The sequence below is a fragment of the Vombatus ursinus genome, unplaced genomic scaffold (assembly GCF_900497805.2).
Source record: "Vombatus ursinus unplaced genomic scaffold, bare-nosed wombat genome assembly UNPS02014773.1, whole genome shotgun sequence".
NCBI lineage: Eukaryota > Metazoa > Chordata > Mammalia > Diprotodontia > Vombatidae > Vombatus > Vombatus ursinus.
The window spans coordinates 2,473,141-2,480,743 of record NW_020954551.1 but is presented as its reverse complement, the minus strand read 5'-3'; positions in this window follow the sequence as shown (position 1 = coordinate 2,480,743).

Below are 7,603 nucleotides of genomic sequence, written 5' to 3'. Positions count from 1 at the left end.
GGCATGTTGAGTCTGAGGAGCTGAAGAGACATAGGGGATCAGCCCTGCAGGAAACTGGAGATTTGAGTCCAGAGCACCGAAGAGAGGTCAGGGCTGGGGATGGAGCTATCTGCACAGAAATGATAGTTAAAGCTATGGGAATGAATGAAAATGTCAGCGAAGAAAGGGAGAAAGAGAAACAGACAGTTAAGGACATGACTGTGAGGAAAGTCCATTGTAAGGGATCAGAAAGCAGGGAGGAAGGCAGGGAAGGAGGGAGGAAGGCAGGGAAGGAGGGAGGAAGGGTGACCTTAGAGAGGGCAGAGGAGCAGAGGATGAGCATGGGTGGCTTCTCTAAGTCTTTCTTTCCCAGCTAAATATCTCCAGTTTGTTTCTTTCAGCCTCTCCTTGTAGGGTATGTTTTCAAGTTCTCTCACCCCTTATAAACTACAGGTGCAATTATATGCCTATGGATGCATTTTACAGATGAGGAAACTGAGGATAAGAGAGTTTAAGTGACTTACCCTCAGCCACAGAACTTATAATCACCTCAGGTACTCACGTCATCTAGGCCAGCACTCTATCCATTACGCCATCCTGCCCCAGGGCATAATATTATGGGACTATAGGATCATAGTGTAAAAGCCGGAAGGTACTTTACAGATGATTTTGTCCGATTGTTTCTTGAATTTGATGCAATATGTAGGAGTGCCCATTACATGTGTGCGAGAGCCAGCATGGCAGAGTGGATAGAGAGTTGGTGTTGGAGCCAGGAAGACCCTGGACAAACCCAGGGAACTCTCCAAGACTAAGATGGGGAGAAGATGCCAGCTTACACTGGTAGAGGAAGTTTCCTCTTCTGGGAATTCCCTGTAGCAATGAAACCACATGCCTGATTCCTATGCCTTATCCCTGTTTTATATAGCCCTCTACTAGTCACTCAGGTGATGCTGTCCTGCCCTCACGAGTGGCACACTTGCTGTGTTGTCTCTCCCCTTAGAATGTAAGCTCCTTGAGGCCAGGAACAGTTTTGCCTTCTTTGCGTTCCCAGCTCTGAGCATATCGCTGATACAGTAAGTGCTTAATAAATGCCTGTTGACTTGACTCACTGACTACCAAGCCCTTACTGTGATCATCACTGTGTGTAGAAATGCCCAGGAAGTGGGGTGGAGGCCTAGGAATGGCTAAATTAAGGTTAAATCTCATCAGCCCCAGGACAGAGTCACATAAATGGGCATTCTGGCGGGAGGAGAGGAAGAGTGCACGTGTCATGGCTTGAAGATGGCTGGGCAGTGGCGTGGTGGGCTTGGGAGAGAGAAGATCAGGAGAGGTGAAAGTTCTCCAATCAGAGTTCAGAGCTCCTGTTCAAATAGCAATCCTGTGCAATAATTCCGTAGTGTATCATCTCTGGAGCTGGAAGACCCCCCAGTCCAAGCCCCTTGATTTACAGATGAAAACACTGAGGCCCAGGAAGGCTAAGTCACTTGCTCAAAGTTGCACATGCAGTAACTAGCAGAGCCAGTCAGAATTCCAGTCTCAGTCCTCTAAATCCATGTCCAGACGCCCTTTCTCTACACTGCACTTCTCTTTCCCTCCCCTTAACTCCTCTCACTGATAAGACATCACTGGCAGCGTGTGATTAGAACCGGCTGAGTGATGCAGGGGAAAAGGGCTATGAACTCAGCAGTGACTGAGATGAGTCTGGCCCAAAGGACTCAAGGAAGACTTCTGGAAGGACGTGGGATTTAAACTGGCCCTTAAAGGATGAAAGCAACATTTTAGGAAAATTGGTCTGGCAACAGAACAAGGGACAAATTGGAGTACCCAGGGTAGCACCTGTTTATCCTTTGTAAGAGAAACAGACGATGCCGCGATCTATTAGCTTGCTAAGCTTTCAAGCCCGTAGACTTGTGGTCATTACTTATGACACATGTGTCGTGTTTCATCAAGACTCAGTCAGCTAATATCCATGGGGAAGACAAAAACAGGGATGAGCTATGCTCCCATTTAGCCACTTATTTCAAGCTCATGATCTGGTTAATGGCTTCTGTTCTGGTGTTTTTTTTCACTAATTCGATGGGTCTTTGGTCTCATCAAGGTGACTGGTGCAGGTATCAGCCAGGTTGGCCCATCCTGCCTGTGGGGCTCTGGTCCAGGCCCTTCTGTAATTCCTCCATAGGGAGTCAACCCAACGTGCTCAGGGTCTTCCTGGGTGGCCATTGAGTGGATGGCAGTGTCTCATAAAGGCTGTCCAGTGGTTATTTTCCCTTCTTCCCTCATGACCAATAAACTTCCTTTTCTGGTCAACAAACTCCAGCGGCTCCTTACTGGGATCACAGGGTCCTGGGTCTAGAGCTGGATGGGCCCTCAGAGGCTATTTAGTGCAGCCCTTTCACTTTGTAGAGGAGAAAAAGATCCAGAGAAGTGAAATGATGTGCCCAAGGTCATACAGACAGAAAGAATCAGTGATGGGATTGGAACCCAAGTCCTCTGACTTCAGAACAAGTGATCTTTCTACTCTCCTATTTGCCTCTTAAGGCACTTTACAACCTGGCCCCAATCTGTCTCTCCAGCTTTTCTCATTACTCCTCACCTTCTCTTTCACCTGCATGATGATCCAGCCAAACTGGGTTCCTTGTTGTTTCTGGTGCATGATATGCAATTTCTGACCTCCGAGCCTTTGCCCTGGCTGTACTCTATGGCTGGAATCTTCTCCCTTCCTCACCAACACCTCTTAGAATTCTGAGGTTCCTTCAAAGCTCAGCTCAAACACTACCTTCTCTATGAGATACTTTCAAACCCACCCTCTCTCACCCCATATCCAGCTATTAGTGCTCTTTCTCTCCCCAATCACCTTGTGTCTATTTTGTGTATAACTACAACTATTCAACTTTATACAACTATAATTATATAACTATGTGTATACACACACACACACACACACACACACACACACACATCCTATTCTTTGGCTAGATTTTAAGCTCTTTGAGGCCAGGGACCACTGTTTCATGTTTTTTTTTAAACTATTGCCTAGTCCAGCGTTCGGCATGTGGTAGGAAATTAATAGATGCTTGCTGATTAAGTGTCATACATCATACGCTTGTAAATGTTTAACAACAGGCTCTCTGGGAAAAATACACATAAACTTTAAGCTTAATCGGTATTACTAATATTTTATCCATTACTATCTTAGGTCGAGACAATTAACAAAATAATCCATCAAGCCTGATTTGTAGCATTTGCCAATTTCTGAGGTATAAATGTTCCCACCAAACATTTAACAATAGGTTCCATCACAAGCTGGTACAACCCAGCTCCAGCACCCTTCTGTGATGTATCTCTTTGGTGTATGGCATTTTACTTTTTTTTTTTGGACACAACATATACTTCCCAAGAGCCATTCAGACTTTCTCCCTGAAAAGTATGTTCCCTGGGAAGAGTTAAGGAAAACCACCAAAGAATGAAGTGTAACTGATTGCATATGTCACTTCCCACTTTTGTAGCTTACCCATTGGCAATAGAACTCTGGTAGCATGACACCACCATGGTCCATTGCATTTGACCTAAACTTTGTTTCTTCTTAGCATTGTCTTTATTTACATCACTACAAAGGGATGCCACTTATCATCTGTGACTTTGGACAAGTCACTTTAGATCTCTGGGCCTCAGTTTCCTCAATTGTAAAATGAGGAGGTTAGACTGAATGGCTTCTGAGGTCCCTTCCTGCTTTAAATCTCTGTTACTGTGTACGGACTAACTGGGGCTGGTAGAAAGTAGGCTGTGGGCAGATAGGTGACTCAGTAGATAGAGCACCAGACTGGAGGGTTCAAATCTGGCCTCAGACATTTACTAGGTGTGTGAAATTGGGCAAGTCACTTAACCTCATTTACCTCAGTTCCACATCTGTAAAAATGAGCTTGAGAAAGACATGGCCAACCACTCTTGATGTTTGCTAAGAAAACCCCAAATGAGGTCAGGGAGAGTCAGATAGGGCTGAAACGACTGAACAATAATGACTAAGGCTGACCTAGACACAACCATATCTCAAAGAGGGAGGAGACAGACTAAAACATAATTGAGATTGACATTTTAAAATGGAAAAGCAAACTTGGCCAATTACCTAGGGATTCATATCTCTCCACATTCTCTTCTTGTTCTTATCTAACTAATTCCAAAGTGGCACTATTTAATATGAATGCCATTGAGTTCATTTATTCTGCATTGAAAAGAAAGTGATGTTTAAAGAAGGCAGTTTAAAAAAATCAATTCATTTGACAGCTTGACGCTGGGATATTATTTTTAAAAAAACCTCTTTGCTTAAACTGATGGGAAAACAATAGTGGTCACAAATTCTTTGTCTCCTCACAGTATTACTAGACTAAGTAGGGCAGAGGAATATAAGAGACAAAGCAGATATGCATTTCACCCAGACATCTGACCAAGACTTTTAGGATACCCATGTGTAGAAGATGGCAAAATGTGGTCTGAATAATGGTACAGTTAGAGTTAACTGTCAGTGGTTGAATGATGAGATGCAAAGAATGGTGATCAAAGTAGCAAAGTCCAACGTCCAATATATTTTATTGATTTCTTTTTTCCCTTAAAGCCTGTATTCCCCTTGGTATTTTTCTCCTTGTTCATCTCAGAGAGCTGTTCCTTTAAAAATGTTTCTAAAGAGAAAGAGATAAAAGTTACATTCATGTACCACATTTGTTTTGCCATTCTCATTGGTAGTCATCTGCTTTTTTTCCAGTTCTTTGATACCATGAAAAGTACTTCCATAAAAATTTTGGTGTATATGAAGCCTTTCTTGTTGTTGATACCCTTCTTGGGGTATATGCCAATTATTGGAATCTCTGGGTCAAAGAGCATGGACATTTTAGACTCTTTATTTGCATAATTTCAAATTGCTCTCCAGAAGAGTTGTTCCATTTACAGCTCCACCAATAATGCATCAGTGTGCTTGTGTTTCCACAGTCCCCCAACATTAACTATTTCAATCTATTATTATCTTTGCTAATTTTAGGGATACATGGACTTTTAATTTGCATTTATTTTATTATGAGTGATTTAGAATAATCTTTCATATGGTTGTTAATAACTTGCAATTCTTCTGAGAACTCTTTGTTTATATTCTATGACCACTTATTTATTAGAGATTGTTTTTGTGTCATTTATTTCTGCTGGGTGTCTATATATCTTGGACATCAAACTTCTATCTCAGATCGGTGCAAAGATTTCCCCCCAGTCAACCATTTCCCTTATCCTAGATATGTTAATTTTCTTTGAACAAAACTTTTCAATTTAAATAAGCAAAGTTATTTATTATATCTTTTTAACTTCCTCCTATGCCTTGTTTGACTAATAATATGATCTATTGCTATTCTATTTTTTATGGTATGGTTTTTAATATTCAGGTCACCCATCCATTTTGAATTTATTGTGGAATACAGTATAAAACATTGGTCTGTCTAATTCCTGCCAGACTGTTTTCTTGTCTTCCCATCAAGAGGTTCTTATGCTGATTCAGTATTTTTATCATTGTTTTTTATGTAGGCAGAGATGGCTTACTTATCAAATCTGTGGACAATACAATGCTGGGAGGAATAACTAATATTTTTGGGTGATAGTAATTGTGTTCAGAAAGATCTTGACAGGTGGGAAAGTGGCCTGAAATATAATGAATATAATGCTATTTAACAGGAATAAGTATAAAGTCGTAAGATAGGTTCAGAAAATCAATTACATGCATTTATCTGTCAGGCCATGTAAAAAAAGACTTGAGGGTTTTGGGTTAGAAATTCAGTGTCACATGGCTGCCTAAAAAAAGCCATTACTATCTTAGGTGGTGTGAATGTAAGTATAGCCTCAAGGCAATGGGTTTATAGACATAAAATAATAAGAAGAATACTGGCATTAGAACCTTTGCTTGAGGAGAATCTTTGGGGTCATTAAAAACCCAACACCATTTCTCAAAGGGAATCTAGTTCATCCTTTTCCTCCATTTCTGGGACCTACTCATTGTTTGTGCATAGTGTCTCACTGAAATATATGTCTGAATGAACCAAGTCTATGAGTTGTTTGTCCAACTGAATAATAGGCATTCTTCATCCGCTTAGTGTTTCCAGGATGGATAGTCAGGGCATTTTCTTGAGTGAGAATGGATCTCATTTTTAAGCCTCTGGGTTGTTATAGACTTGAGGAAAACAGCACAAAGCCACCCTCAAAGAGGAACATCTGAAGGACCTGAGCATCTACAGGGAATCCCTTTTCCTTTTTGTAAAATTAATGAATGAAAAAGACCTTTTGTTTAGATTATGATGTGCAGGTGGAAGGTTAGTCTGCCCTAATTGTGGAGAATAATTACTTGATACTTAGGGCCTGGTAAGGGGAGGAGTTGGTAAGAGCTTAGGAGAGGAGTCATCTTTGTTCTTCTGGCTTCCGGTTTCAAGAGAAGATATACATGGTTCCAAGTTCTCCTCAGGGAGAGATGCTTGGAGGGAGAGGAAGACTCCTGGAAGAAGCTGATGTGTAGAGGAGCTGTTGCCATGCACGTGTCCCTATTCCTAACATCACACTGGAAACTTTGGTGAATTTCCCTTGGGTAAGATCGAAGTCTCTCTCTCTCAATCTCTCTGTCTCTCTCTCTTCCCCCCTGCATTCCCTCTCTGTCCCTCTTTGTCCCCTTCTCTTTCTCTATATCTTTCTCTTTGTCTCTTTCTTGAGATGCTGCTATTTACATGTTTTCTCCCTCTCTGTCTGTTTCTCCCCCTTCCTCATCTCTTTCTGTCTTCCTTTCTTTTTCTCTGTCACTTTCTCCCTATATCTTTCTCTTTGTCCCTCCTTTCTTGAGTTGTCTTTATTTACATGTTGGATCCCCTGATAAGGCCTCGTTCTGCTTTTTTCTTGGTATCCTCACTAGCACAGTGCCAGGCAAATAATTAATGCTAAACAAATGCTTGTTAATTTGTTGATTGATTGACGGGTCATGGGAGTCTGAACTAAGGGGGTGGCAATGGGAGTGGGAAGAATTCACAGTGGAGTCAAGTCCATGAATTCTTCTGGCATAGGGAAAGATCAAACGGTCATTTCTAGAACTGAATTCTTCCGATGTCAAGAGAACACCATCATTGTTTCATTTGAGTATCCTGGATAATCTTAAGGTGAGACAAACTCAGAGGACCTGATTTGCCTCTAGAAGTCAAAATATGAATGAGTCTTTGTAAACCAGTCTTCAAAGAGTGTGATCTATGAAACACTGCTTAGTAATGGTTACACTGTCCACAGCTTCCAAAGCAGATTGGTATTACTGGTACGGTCATCTCTGGCTTTTCCATAGTCATTTGCTTTGAGATAGATCTGGACCAAGCATTGAACAGATTCTGATTGGTGCGGCATATCTGCCCATTCTTTGTGTCAGTCCTCAGATTATTTCCAGTCCTCCTTTTTGTATAGGACTTCTTGAAGACCCTCTGGAAATGGTGACCCAATAATTACAGAAAGTGTATACCATGGTGGGGATGACAAGTCTTTTTATTCATATTAAACATATTTTCACATTAGTGATGTTGTAAGTAAAAATTAAAACCAATAGGAGGAACCATCAGAAAGAGGAAACAAA